Here is a 15,271-nt window from a genome sequence, read left to right as displayed (position 1 = left end):
TCAAATATGGCATCCAGTGTATACCACATATAGATACGACACAGGACACAAGCACAATATACAATATACAAGGTAAAGGAATTTTAACATACGTAGTTGCCCTTTGCTGAACACTTTCAACTGATCTTACAAGATAAACCTCATTGGAGTTTTGTATGAAGCTGCAGTACTCTAGGTGTTGCAGGACCAAGGCTGTGAAAGGCACCTAAGTGTGTTATTGCCTGTTCTACTAGGCATGCGAAGTACAAAATTCAGCGTTCCACACGTTTTGGACAAAATTGTTGACATGCTGTGAGAAGAAATGTAGCTGAATGTTTATTTCAGACCTTCTCAATGTTGTTCTGCAAACCCTCGTGGTTTCTGGGGTCACCTGATAAGCGGCACCAACATCCGGTTGTCCGTAACAGCAGTGGAGTCGATTGCAGAGAGGCATTATTGTGATTAATAAATATGTTGAGAACAATTGGACTGGGCACAGAGTCTCACGGAACTGTCCAGCACTTGGGCCACTGGAAATGGTTCCATGGTATGTACTGCACTCTGAGCGACTCAACTTCAAGACTTCTAGTATGCACACATTTAATTCGCGTTAATGAGCACCAGTGGCTCGCTGGGCAAGCCGTAGGACTCAGCTTTCACGAAAGGCGGGGCAGAGCTCGCAGCATAACACCACCTTGCCATGCTTGTGGGAGGTTCATACTCCAGGTTACGGCGTCGCCAAAAGGGTAATCGGAAAGGTACCAGGACCAGCACAGCTCTACACTTCTTAGAACGATCCTTTCTGTAAGCAGTGTTCTCCACTGTATCAATCGACAAGGTGACCGCCATAAACCGAATCGTGCATCCACGTTTTACGTACCGCTAGAACCGTCGTGGGATGAGTCTCGAGAGTGAGTAAAGGTGCATCAGCTTATTCGGGACCAAGTGCCCATTTTGAGAATTACACTGAGAGTTGAAGCAACACAGAAGCCTCGCGTCTCGCAGCGTCACCTGTAGAATGACCGTTGGGAGCGTCGGGACACTGTGAAGGTAACACCATTCACATCGAAGAGCTCACAACTGAAGGGGGGCTACCGAGTTTTTAAGAGCCACTAATCGTAGTAATCGCATTCCAAAGACGCCGGGTTGTCGTAGATTGTCTTTCACCAGCTAGGTCATGTAGGGCTGAGGCCAAGGCTGGGGGATCCGACGCCGGAAACGTGCAGAAACAAAGCAGACGACGTGAGGCTCGCGGAGTCCGAGCCACGATCCGAGAAGCCCTAGTTGCAGCCTTGCCTCCGAGAAGACTGGATATTCTTTCCGGCGGGCACACAATACTTAGACAGCACACCTGCGGCTGATGCGGATCGCAAGAGGTGGATAACAGGACGATCAGTGAACAGCCAATAGGTCCAGCACGGCACAGAGCACGAACAGAGACGATTGTCGCCGCCATGTTAAAATAAAACGAGGCTGAGCCAGGCCAAGCTTTGGTTTAGTATACGCATACTTTATTACAAATAAATATATAAATGTTGAAACAGTTTTTATTTATGTTTAAAATTTGTAATGTAAGTCGATTAAAACAGGAACATTTACGTTGCGTCAAATGAGTTTCGTCGTAACACCGGTCGTCAAACCGTGGTCAAACCAGCGAACGTCGCCGCATCGCCATCACCATCGTCACCAAAATCAAAAACAAACCAAGCTGCAAACTCTCGGGCCACCGTATTTCGGGCGGTTTCAGGCCTTTAGGCTTACGGAAAAACATCGAGGAACGTTCTTGAAGAAACAAAGTGTCCCAGGTGCCGGCGTGCCCATAGAGCCAGCTGTGGGTTTCAGTCTACTTGGTGAGTACTTTTCCAGCCCTTTCTTTTCGGAGCGTGTATGGCGTGTTCTTGTGTGTGCAGGCAGCGTGAAAGCGGACGTGTGCGGTTCCTTGTCGCACACATTCTTTGCGCATTGGATGATCCTCAAGCTTTTTCCAAGGAAGTACCGGAACCGACCTGTCACTGAGCGAGCAGTCAAATGGCGGGAACGGACCCAGAGGCAAGGTCCCACGGGAGCGTGGGGCGCCGAGCGAGGCGCTTGGTGAGTGATCGGGGAGCTTTATCTCTTAGATCGGTGTTCAAGGCTTGAGTCCTGCAAATCGAGTGGCGGCTTGGTACCACCTAGCTAGGCGGTGTGTTCTGCGGAACCCATGACTGCTGAAGGTACCAGCTTGCGTCCTAGCGCTCGTATTTGCACCCCGTTTGTTTCCACTGTGGGAGGTCGGATCCAAGTTCGATTTTCGTCCTGGGAAACTACTCGAAATATTGCGTGACCTGCGCCTTTGGAAGTACCGTCTGTATTGGTGACGTTGCTTGCGAAGAGTATAAGGAGTTATTTTTCGACTGTGGCACGGACTTTTTATACGAAGTGCTGTATATGTAGCGCTCATTTACTAACCCTCTGGCAATACTTTATTGTGAAGGTCGGGAGAAAAAAAAAACGCGCATTGAGTAGTGCCAAAGAAAACAGAAAAAAAGGTGTTCCAAACAACTTGAGGAGACCATGAGCTGATTTTCAAGCTATTGCCTCCTCAGCTTTCCTCCTCAGTTCATAAGCAAAGTAAGAAATCACGTGGTCTTATTTCACTGGAACCCAAAGTTTTCGCAGCAGTCTGAGAGTCAGCGAGAACCAAGCCTTTGATAAAATTCACGCTTTACATTTTTGCTAGCACTAACAGCCAAAAAGTATAAATTACGTGTAAGCGATTGAGCGAGCGAAGAGACAAGCAATGGCAACCATTTTGCTATCACTCAGTCAGTCTCGCGACAAGGTAATCGCTTGAAAGCGACGGGAGCAAGCAGTCAAGTAATTGAGCGACATTTTCTAGAAATCCAAAAACCGAGCTACAGTGACAAGTCTCAGTTGCTCGTCTCGTTGCTTGCTAAACCGCTTACATGCGTTTCAGCCTTTATTGTGCGAATGCGAGAGAGACGTGCCACGAGTGAGTGCTGTGTTGCCAATCATTTCATTTAATTTATTTTCACCCTAAGGGCATGGCCAGGATTCGTGCAGTGTGCAACTCGTGCACTGGCACTTACGTGCCATTGTTATACAAATAAAGAAAAACAAGAAAAGGAAGCTCATTAATCATACACAGTGGCAATAAAATACCTTTAACAAGAAAAATGAATCCGTAAGCTTGCTAGAAATACTTCTGGGATTACGATGGTGGATGGTAGGCTGTTCCAGTCGCAGATGGATTGAGAACGGAAAGACTGATTGAATGCGTTTGTGGAACTGGAAATACAAGATGATGTTCATTCCGGAGGTGATAACAAAGAGTTCTTGAGGTCGGGGCAATGATAGTCGACTTTATGAAGGAGGCAGAGGCGAGATAGCTTTATGCCGAGCTGCAAAGAATTCACTTCTAAGTACCTCTCCTTTCAGGGCTATATTGCCATTTGCTTACAAGTGCTGCATGGGCTTCGTGCACTGGCACTTACACGCCAGTTCCAAAACTAACAAAAACACATCAGGGGGTTTTAGGCGGGTTAGCCATCCTATAAAATGGTGCTGCTCAGTTAATTTATATCAAGTTCAAAATGAACAGCACTCTTCATTGATGGCTGATTCATACGACGAACTGATCCACACAAAGGAGCACACTCACAAACGACAGGCAGGATGTACCAAACATGTTCGCGGCCCCACACTGCTGACAACTCTAACATTGTGCGATCACACTGTGACACAGTTGTCACAAATCGAAATCAACATTTTCTACTTTAAAAAAAGAACTCTGCGCCACTGTTACGTGCAGAGGGAGACTTAACACAATGATAGGCTTAGTGCGAAGCACCATTAGCTTTACTAAACAAAGTCATGATAAAAACACAAGCGTAGTCCTACTCGAGGAGACTTTGGCGTAGAAGCGACGAAGTCCTGGGCTCGCCACGGGGCATTTGGAGACGCCTTCACTCACTCCGTGCTTGCGCCTTCAATACACCACAGCCACAAGAAAGTAGGGGTGCCGCGAACTTTTGGCAAACCGGATTTTTAGGTCGAGCATTTGGGGTTCGACTGTGTCAAACCGGTTCGACAAACCTTCGAAACTTTTAACCAAATTTGACTTGTTCGACTTTGTGGACAGCGTGGCAAGACCATGATACAAGCATGTCTAGGTCTACAAAAATTGTGTTTCACTCAAAAGGTTATTTTAATTTTATAAACAGTTGCAAATAAAAGACACTAACTCTAACTACCGAACAAGTTAATAACTTACTTTTTTGTACTGTATTAACTGGAATAACCAATAGGTGCTGCCCTTAATACATCCCTTAGCCATCACCATCCAATCCGAAGCCAACTGGCCTGCATGTCGCGCGTGCGAAGAGCAGTCGAACATTTTTCTAACTTTTCGCACGAAGTTGGAAAAAGTCGAACCTGGTCAAACTCGAACGTCGGCTGGTTTGTGACACCCCTACAAGAAAGGTCTTGCTGGCTGAACGGTTCATTGGAGATGCAAAGCGCTTCCGTCGTTCTAGACACGATTTGACAGAAGCTTTTTGACGCAGATGAATACCGGAATCTGCACCGTGTCAGCCCGGCAAAGTTCCTCATACCAACTTTTCTGATATGAGAAATGGAATGAAAGAATGTTTTGTGGCAATAGTTGGGGTCATTTTGCTTTAAAAGTCTTACTTCCAATTTTCAGAAAGGCACAAGCATTGGAGACCAGCTGCCTCCAAAATCATGCCCCCCCTGCTTTCCTGGTAGTTGCTGTCGGTGAGTAACCTGAGCCTTTGTCTTTTCTACCTTTCTAATAGAAATGAATGGTTCTTCTACACGTGCTAAAGTGAGAAGTATGCTACTGCTATGTTTTTCAGTTTTTAACCCTTTATTTCCTCAGACCAAAAATGTTTCTTCAGCTTGGTTCAGATGCCCAATACATTCATGGAATATTGTGTCCAGAAATTTCAATTGTGCATTGTGTGTATGAATTGTGTGTATGTTTGGGGGGGAGGGGAGGGGGAGTTTACTTCGCTGGTCCATTTGGTAGACAGGACGTTGTGAGAAAGAGAAGTGTAGATAAAATACAAGTGCAAGTTTTATTATGAAAACCTTTTAATACGGGACTGATGAAAAAATTAGAATATGAAACAATATGACGTCCTGTCTTCCTCTTTCTTGTTACTTTCTGTAACCTAGTCTTGTGGCTTAGAATCATATACTACTACATAAGATTCCATGACATGGAAGGTACTGCAGCTCCTTAAACCCTTAAAAAACACATGCAAAGGAAAAAAAACATTTTTTTTTTTTAAAACAGCCTTGATGGAAAAAGATTGCTTTAGAACAAATTTACAACGAAAAAATACAATTTTTAGAGCTATATTTATGGCGCAAAACGAATTTGTAGTTGGCGCTCGTGAGAGCCGTCGCTGGTCACGTGTTAGACCTGTGCACCGCCGCGCTGTGTCGCCGAAGCCGCGGAGACCTGCTGTCGCCGCATGCTGAGCACTGTGCGCTGCCGCTCCAATGCATTTCTCCACGGCGGCGCCGCCGTCGTCGTGCAAGTTTGTGTGCTCTGGGGTGCCGCCGCCGTCATCTTACCGGTGCACAGGTTTATCACGTCTGCTTCCGCTTTTTCAGGAGCTTCCTTTGGGCTCTAAAAGTAACTTATTAATCTTTGTTGTTTGTTGCACTTCAAACGAAGATGAATAAGTAACTTTTCGAGACAATACGAACCATCCGAAAGAGTGCAAGTACCGTAGAATACTGTGCATCCGCCCACACCACACTAAGCGCCCATTCCCAAATTTGTAGGATCTGAGAAAATACACAAAGTACATTTATATGTAAAATTGATGAGCGAAGAAGGGCCCATCCCCGATTTTTTCACGATTATCTCTAAAGTTTGAGTGGGCGCTTGCTCGGTATTTTACGGCACCATGTGACAAATAGCGGCCAATCACGTGATAAATAAGGGCCACTTCTCCGCGGTGCCCGCGGGCGCCAACTACAAATTCGTTTAGCGCCGTAAATATAGCTCTAAAAATTTTTCTTTTTCGTTGTAAATTTGTTTTATGACTTCCTTTTCCTAATCCGGCTGTTTAAAAAAAAAAGTTTGCGTTCTTTGCATGTGTCCTTTAACTGTTTTAAGCAAGCCTAGCTCTTCCACCAAGAGCCGTTGTAGCACGTCCACGCATCCTACCTTGCCCCTTGGCTGTTTTGGACGTCCCAGGCCCGCTCCGAGCTTATTTTGCGGTGCAGCTGAGAGATGGCAGCACGCATATTTTTATTGTACACGTTTTTAAGGATGGCGACCGATTGTGGAGGCACGTGCGGCCCAAGCCGCACAGGCTTTAAAAAAGGAAAAAAAAAATTAGGATAAAAAACTGTAAAACAAAAACCGGTTAAGTGGTTAAGGTGAATATTGTGCGACATCATTATGCAGTTTCCTTGTTTCTTCGAGAATATCTAATTAGATACGAAACACATTTTCATGACGTGCAGGCAACGTCAACAAAAATGTTAAGTGATTGCAGACTCCGCAGTCCATCTGTGGCTGATTTACACGACGTGCTAATCCGCGGATGGGTTTATCACGTGACAAGACGTCCATGGAACGTTAGTCCCCCAAGCGCATCCACACTAAGGAGACGAGCAGGCGACAGCGAGGACATACTCTACCTATTCGCAGCCTTGCAATTTTGCAAAACGCCTACATCGCAGGGTGGCACTGTTTTCCAAGAGCAGAAGTGATGTTTGCGACTAGGATCACGGTGCTATCATGAAAAGGAATCATTGTGTGCCGCTGTTACATACCAAGTGGGCTAAAACATAGCGGCAGGCTTAGAGCGAAGTGTCACTTACTTTACTAACGACATGACACAAGTATGATCCTGCTTCAGTAGGCTTCAGCATCATAGTGATGAAGTCCTGGGGTCGCGGAGAGGCATTTGGAAATAACTTTACACACTGCTCGCTTGTGCACCACTCTTCTGCACAAGCCATAAGAAAGGTCTTGCTGGATGGAAAACTGGGTGGATCTGCAGGACAGATTGCAGCATGCTAGGCGAGTTTTGACAAGCTTCTTCACACCAACCCGGAGGAGTACCAGGACCTGTGGCGTGTCAGCCGGGCAAAGTTCTTGCAGCCTCTTTCACGCGTGGAGATTTAAGAGTGGCGCGACAAAGCAATGATCCACTCTCTTTGTTTGTTTGATTCGAAAACAAAAATATTCGTGAGCTGTTGCTACTCTACCATAAAAACGCTTTTCGAGTTACTCACTTGCCAAAAATCTGCGATTAAGAAGGCACCCTGCCCTTTCAGTATGGGTGTCCGCGGACGAGGGACAAATCTCAGGAATAGCCTACATGATGGTAACTTGACAAATGGTGCACGGATGAAAATTGCATTTCAATGTATCGTGTGAATTTGCCATTATTTGGCAATTATCCTAATATGATCAGTTGATCCTAATTAAGAAAGAACAATTGTTCTCTGAAACAATGTAATGAAAGGAGGTTTTTATAAATGATGCCTGCTCATAATGGAAAAGGCTTGGTGGAACAAAGACTTTCCATAGATCAGATATTACGAATTGCGGGCGTATGCTTAATTGAGGGAAGAGTAAAAGTACAGGCAAGGCTGGTGAATTGCATACATAACTAAACCTGAGACACCGAAAGAAGGACGCGAAACAGAGAACGACAAACACAACACGTCTCAACCACAGCTGCATTTTTGTTTTTTACTTCTTAGTCGGTGGGTTGACTTTGGCAAGTGTGGGAACGTTGAGGGCAGTTCTTTTTCCACCTTGCTGACAATCTGGGGGTGTGACTTAGTGTGAGGGTTCTTGGCATTGACTGCGGTGTACCCCTATAAAATGGTGTGCTTTTAGTATGAACCTGCAGCTGTGTTCGAGACATTATGTGTGTCGTCCTCCTTTTTGTGTCCTCCTTTTTCCCTCTTCCGGTGTCTCAGATTTAGTTATATATGCTTAATCCATGCTCAAAGTGAAGACATGAGCTTGTGCTGGCATTGCCAACCTTGTGTGCATGGTCTATGAAAAGTGCTTAATGACTGTGGTTAAGAGAGAGGAGTTTCTGCTTTCAAGAACAGCATGGGGTGAATGGAAAAGTGTTCTCACAAACAATGAATTCTCCGGGTTACCCGCTCAGTCTAACGGAAGGATGTAGGATAAGCATTTTGAATTCTTTAGGATTTGCCAAGGGATAAAAAAAAAATGCACAGAAAAGTAGGGGGAGGAGAATGGCACAAACATTTTGGGGCTTGTGTTCTTACATTTGAATTTTTTGTGCAGGAAGCATTAAGGCCCGTTCACACTCTTGCAACCGAGTACGACCGTGAGAGACGAGACCGGTTTTCAAGCCACTTGCAATCCCTTAGGACCAGCTGCGTTCTGGCGCATCCCGTCCTAAGAACTCGCAAAAGGCTTAAAAACCGGTCTGGTCTCTCTCGGTCTTACTCGGTCACAAGAGTGTGAACGGCACTTTACTGAAAGAGCACTTCAGTCCTGGGGGCAGTAAGTCATTGCTAGTCAATACCTGATTCCACTGATGCATATCAGGCAAACACCTCTTAAAGGGCCCTGGAAAAAAAAAAAGTTTTTTGAACAGTCTGATAAGGACACTCGTGCCAAAAAAATAAATTTTATGCGAAAATAATTAATTTTTAGAGCAATATTCACGGCAAGAGATTTATTTTAAATTCTGCGCGCAAAGTCCATGACGTCCCGGAATGGTCATTCGCTCTCGCCACCTCAACACGAAGGCGAAGCTGATCTCCCTCTCCTCTACTCGCTCGAAGTGCCCAGAGGAAACAGGTGGAAAGGAGGTGACTACCGACTAAATTGCGTCTCGCGCCGTCAATATTGCTCTGACCAATTTTTTTTTTTCGCGTAAAATTAATTATTTGACACGTGTGTCCCAACAAGTCTATTTAAAAAAAAAAAAAACATTTGTTTTTCTTTTCTGGGGCCCTTTACTGAAACAACTTTGCTCTCATTGTTCTAATTTAACACTATTGTGGGAAATGACTGAAAATTGCAAAATTTGACTGAAAAACTGTCTGAAAAACTGAAAAACTGAAAAATTTGAATGACTGAAAAACTCCAAAATTTCAATGGAAATTTTGCAGTTTCCATTGAAACTGCAAAATTCGCACATTGAAAAGGATTGGTAATTTTTAACAAGATGTTTTGTCTCTTCCAGTTTTACCAAAAAGTGCATAAGGGGTGGACGTTACTTAACCATCATTTCAATCCTGGGGACATGGAGTCATTGCTAACCAGGGCCGGTCACTGCTAGCCAAAACAAGACTTCATAGGTGCATATTAGTACTTTTTTCTGGTATTTATTTTTTTTATTTTAACGAGACAACCTTGAAATGCAGAACAGTAATTCTTTCAGAATATACATAGTTTATAATTTCCAGAGAATTGAGCTCATCTTTCTGAAGTTCCAAATCAAAAGCACGGGCTGTAACCTATTTTTGCCAAACATCTTGCAGTTTTGTTGGTTTGCTTTTCATAATGAACGATTCAACTCCGCTGGTGCAAGGGCATCGATAGATTTCTGGAACCATTAAACACAGATGGAGCACCTTATCTGGCGTGTGGCTTGTTAAAGGGATACTGAACCGAAATTTGAATTTCGCGAAATAAGGCTCTAGAAGCGTTGAACAGGACTCTACGAACTCCAAAACATTACTCGTACATCAATATCTCAAACAGATCGCTGCACTTTTGGAAAAGAAGGGCACGATCAAGTGAGGTCTTTGACATCACTGTCCTCCGGGAGAATTTGAGAATGAGGGGAAGCGGCCTCGCTTCTCTCCTCCTCGCTTCGGTTCACCAGCTTGACACGGGACGTAGCGAGGAGGAGAGGGAATAAGAATCGTGACGTGCCTTGTCTCGTCGGCCTCGTCGGCCGGGCACTTCTTTTCTAAAAATATGGCGATCCGTTAGAGATATCGCTGTATGAGTGATGTTTTCGGGTTTTGCACCGTCCCGCCTATCTGTCCAGCCTTGTTTTGTGAGTTCAAAATTTCAGTTCAGTATCCCTTTAACCTCGAGATGTATGTCCTATGCCTTCTTCCAGGTGCTGGGCATGTTGAGTTTGCGATCCTTTACCCTTACTCCGAGTGCAGCAACTATACTCTGTGTTTCACGATAACTTGACGAGCTGTGGAGGCTGTGGCCTTCCCGACCCAATAAGAGCGTCGAAGCAAGGCACGTGACAGCAACCCCATGGTTGAGTTCGCTGTCGAATCGCTTGGTTGAGATTGCTGTCTAATCGTTTTTACGAATCGCCTACAATTGCTGAAAAAGTAGGTCCCGTAAACAATTCCGGTAAAGTGTAAACACATTGGAATCTATATGGAGATCCCACTGCATCGCGAAAATTAGAACCCGCGAATTATTTCAAAACTTCAGCTTCGACCTTAATTGCGAAATATGGAGCCCGCGAAAAATAAGTCTGCAGTAAGCACAAATATAGTTATTTCCTTATGAAGTCCAGGATTTGAGTGTTTCTGGCTTAGATTTGTCTAGTCTAAACTAAAATTTTGTGCTTAATGGACTGCAGGGATGATTTACTTAACTAAAAGTTCCTGTTCATGCATAGAATAATTTATTAATTATACTATACTAAGATTATGTGGCTACACTTCCATTAAAGGTGTAGGGAAACGAAATTTCAGCGCTCTTTTTTCTAGCTTTAATGTGTTGCATGTTGCACTCTAACCTCAAAATCACCAGTCTTCCGTTGAAAAGCACAAGAAAACTAATTTTAAAGCTAAATAAACGACTTTCAATGTGCACCGGGTGGATGCATTCTGTTATGATCGGCCACCCAGAGAGCAGGTTCGGCTTCCTGGCAGCGCCATCGACCTCCCATCGACTGACCAGAGTCTCGGGCTCGGCATTCTGGCGCCGCCGAACATGCTGACTGACGCGGCGTGGGTGGGGTGCAGCTTCCGAGTGACGCCGAGCGGGCCACCTGGCACAGCGGGAGCTGACCCCCCTGACACCCCGCTGAGAAACAGAGGCCCGCTTCCTCGGCCTTCGGACCGGGTGCTAACGAACGATGGAGACAAGTGGAGACGTTTGGGTCTCGGCGTATGATCGGGACAGCTGCCTCTGGGAAACGGGACGAGAGGGATGCTTGGACCGGGGTGTGACCACGTCGGAGGTCCGCGTCCCGGGAGACTGCAGAGACGTCCCGTGGTGACGAAAGTTGTATGCTATGTAAGTTGACGAAAGTTGTATGTTATGTATTTTCCGTCATGCGGTGATGTATTGCCTTGATAAATGTTTGTGATTGTTTTCAAAATGTGAAAGTTGCAGAAGGTAGATGATTTTAAATATTAGGTCAGTCATAAAATTTAAGTCAATAGACCCTTTTCCAACGTCAGTGCGAACGCCTGTCCGCCATTGCTTGCTCTCATACTCTGAGCCAAGGAGGTTAGAAGTACTAGGAGGGGGCACGTTGCAATATTGGTGAAGCCTAGTCATAAAAAGTTTAAACGATTTTGTGCCCAGTGTGACCACAGATCTCTCTGGCGATTGGTGCGCGTGACATGTCACGTGTGAGATGGATGGTTGATTGTAGAAGGACTCCTCGCAGGCTTGCGCGCGCTCCGTCCGGTAGGCTTTATCAGATCGAAGTCTAGACTGTGGTGTATTCTAGTACCCCATAGCAAGACGAAGGCGAGCTACGGTCACGTGATGTGGTCACGTTGGCAAGGTAAGTGAGGAGAGTAAGGAGGAAAATGAGAAAGAGGCGAGGCGTCAAGGGAGCATGGCTTGCGGAGGCTACGCGGCCGACGTCATGCCCTCTCCTACCCTTCTATTCTCCATGCTCTGAGCATATACTGAAAGCGAGCCCTGCGTCAGCGTTCAGCGAGAACTCAGATCCAGTCACGCACTTCGTGAGCAAGCAGTAATGACAGCCATTGTTGCTTGATAGACTTTTGAAAAGGGTTTACTGACTAGATAGATATTGTACAAACTATTTTACGAGAACATGTAATGTGACTGTCGGTTTTGGTTACATTACTTTCAGATGCCCGTCGGAGGTGCGTCAGCCTGTGACCAACTGGGAAAGCAGATGCAGCTCACCTTAAAGAATTGCCTTATTAGCATGCACGAGCTACTTCAAAGCCTGAGACTGGAGGACAAATAAACGAGCCTGCGGGTGGAATGCATGTTCACAATTTCTCGAAGTTCGAGCATTTCTCTGTGCATGCACTTTCTGCTATCTTGCATAGGCTTTAAAAGGAAAGTGTTTCCCTGCTGAACTTCATGTTTCACTGATGAGTGAACCATGTGGCTAATACGATCGATATACACCAATACGCGGCTCTGACGTCACGTTGCTACGGTGGCGCTGCTACTGTTAGGGCGTATGTGCAGACGCTTAACGTCACGTGAATGTCGTTCTTGCGCACACGCAGTGCTTGCACCTCGTGTAGAAACTGAATTTGTTCACACTCCGTGAAAGCTTGTTGGTAAATAGTGCGTTGGCCTATAGATCATATCAACGATTTAAACTGCATTAACAATATCGTCCATAACAACCATAGGCCATACAAACCACATGGACCATAGAAACCGTACCAACCCGTATCAACCATATGACCCGTACCAACCGTATGAACCACATGACCCGTACGAACCATATGACCCGTACCAACCGTATGAACCATATGACCCATACGAACCATATGACCCGTACCAACCGTATGACCCGTATCCCATAACGCTATATGAAGACCCGTATGGAAAATTCATATGTTTTTTTTTAGTAGGGTTATGCTGTTATAGGTTATTAAGGGATATGTGTACCTACCTAAGACAAATGCAGGAAAAATATGATTGAAAAATAAAATTGGCGTAATCTTTTCATATCTCGATTAAGACTAGCGTGGTCACTGGGCTAACAGATGCGCGAAATAGGAGGGCATATATACCGCTCGAGGCACTTGTCGGTTTATATAAGTAGGATGTTTGTACTATTTTTTGTGGGTTGTGTAATTGTTCAGTGCTTGTATCCGTGTGTGTGTGCATGTACAGTCAAGGACAAAAGTCCCCGGGACGTGCGAGCTGCGGCTGAAACACATTGCTCTGCCATCTGCCGCCGGGTCACCTGGTTTCGAGATCACACAAAAGCGCATGCGCGTCCTACTCTGCCAGCAGTCATGTGCGTTTTCCCGCTCTTCTGTGGCACAGCGCCTAACTCGGAATCGTGCGCTTGGTACCGCCTCGGAGGTAGCGCTGGCGGCTGACGAGCGTCTGCTACACATTCCGAAACTGGAGATACCGCCTGGGTCATTGCGCCGCATTTCGCCGCGTCAGTGCACCACGCTTTAAACCAGTTCAGCTTATCGCTCAGTTGAGCTATAGGTGCCATGTCAGTAAGCGCTACCTCTGAGGCGGTACCACGCGCCCTATTCCGAGTTAGGCGCCGCGCCGCAGAAGAGCGGGAAAACGCATATGTTGGCAGGCGCAATAGGACGCGCATGCGCTTTTCTGTGATCCCGAAACCAGGCGACTCGCCGGCAGATGGCAGAGCAATGCGTTTCAGTTGCAGCTCGCGTGTCCTGGAGACTTTTGTCCCCGACTGTACAGTGTGCTCAACTGTCAAACATAACGCGGGAGCGGTGGTTTAACAGTTGCATTCGCCATCTACTGGAAGCTTATGCGGCTGCTGTTTTCTGGAGTTACACTCCCAGCTCCGGAGCAATCACCGATGCGTGACTCGGCGATAAAAAAAAATCGCTTTTTGATTTTTTTTTGTTTTTTTTTTTGTTTAAAGAAGGTGGCCGTTATTAGAGAGACTGCAAGATCATCGAGCTATGGTAGCCCGGAATGGTAAATGCGTAGATGTGACTAAACAAACTGAAAAAAAAGCACAAATTTAAAACGTGGGTGATAAAGAAAGGAACGAGGAGATCGTGCCATAATTGTATCGGGGAGTGGCGACACTCCCAGGAATAGCCCGCTTATTCTCTGCCGCATCATCCATTTAATCGCTAGACAGCTCTGGTATCAGTTTCGGCCGCCGCTCCCGCGTTATGTTTAGCAGTTGAGCACACTGTACAGTGTTTTACGCATGTCCATCTCATGAGTGAATGTGGCCGCGCGACGGGCAGCAGAAAAAACTGCTCTTTTCTTTTTTTCCAATATTTATCCCTTTTTTTTTTGTCGCTAGATGGGGGTTGTCGCCGCCCAATTTGAAAAGTGTGGTGGTTGGTGATCTATAACTATTAGAGGGCTGGATGCCATTAGTCCATCCGTCGTGTTGATCGCTCCGAGTTATTCGGTTATTCCCGCTGGTAGCTGTGTCGCCGTGTTATGCTGCCTGATTGCAACAAAAGGAGGTTAGGCGGCTTCCCTGCGCGTGTTCTAGGTCCTGAATGCCGCTGCTCACGCACAAACGTTCATGAGTGGAGAACGCACGTAACGGAGGTGAGCACGGGCAATAGTTAATCGCGAGCCACACGGAGCGCGAGTGCGATACCTCCTAGCCGCTGTCGACAGAGGGTGTCGGAGCGACTCGTTGTCAACTTGTCGTCCACGGAAAGTGGGCGTTGCGTTCAATAAAGCCAGCCTGTCAGTGTTTTGTAAAGCTATCCCTTCTTTATAAACGCTTCTGATGCTATAAAAATGCTACCGGCATTGAGCAGGACGAGCGAGACTTCGGCGGCAATCTCGGCTGTTGAGTCTCCAGCGGTTTCGGCCTTACTCGTATTACTTGCGGTGTTGGCGCTTGGACATAGAGATGTTTGGTAAGTTTTTTGCGCCTACAGATGACACCAAACGAGCCTGCGAGCCGTGTGCTCTTGCTCCGGCGAGAATCCGCGTACGGCTCGCCAAGCCTTTTAATCGTATCGCCTGTCGCATACTGGCCGCCATATTGTTTTTAGGGTGTTAGCAGTTACACGATTTTCTTCACCTCCGGCGGCTAACACCCTTACATGAATAAAAGCGTTAGCCAGAGGACGAGCCATTTACACGAATAAGGGTGTTAAAATTTTAAGTGTGTAAGCGAATCTCGTCCCCTTTTCGATCTACTTTTAAATTAAGTAAGGTGCGCTTCAGTGTAAGCATGCGTGCCAAGTGTTCGTGACAATTTTGAGCTAGAATAATTGTGCTTCATCACGGTTTGCCATTTACGAAAAATGTAAATCGAGCCGATGAACGAGAAGCCATGCTTGAAAACAATGTCTCTGCGATGTTAACTTATACATGGGCGGCTTAAAAAAAAGAAAG

At 45.9% G+C, this 15,271-nt stretch overlaps 1 long non-coding RNA gene across 1 annotated transcript; it reads left to right on the top strand.

Annotated features, from left to right (window-relative positions):
• Positions 1-1,678: 1,678 nt before the first annotated feature.
• LOC121838285 lies at positions 1,679-9,265 on the top strand. Its single transcript, XR_006078437.1, has 4 exons — positions 1,679-1,829; positions 1,969-2,070; positions 4,685-4,755; positions 9,210-9,265. It is a non-coding gene; the product is annotated as an uncharacterized LOC121838285 (long non-coding RNA).
• The last annotated feature ends 6,006 nt before the right edge of the window (positions 9,266-15,271 follow it).

Source organism: Ixodes scapularis, unplaced genomic scaffold (assembly GCF_016920785.2).
Source record: "Ixodes scapularis isolate PalLabHiFi unplaced genomic scaffold, ASM1692078v2 PGA_scaffold6__148_contigs__length_123643588, whole genome shotgun sequence".
Taxonomy (NCBI): Eukaryota; Metazoa; Arthropoda; class Arachnida; order Ixodida; family Ixodidae; genus Ixodes; species Ixodes scapularis.
Note: the sequence above shows the minus strand (reverse complement) of the source record. Positions and strands in the feature narration are given on the sequence as shown.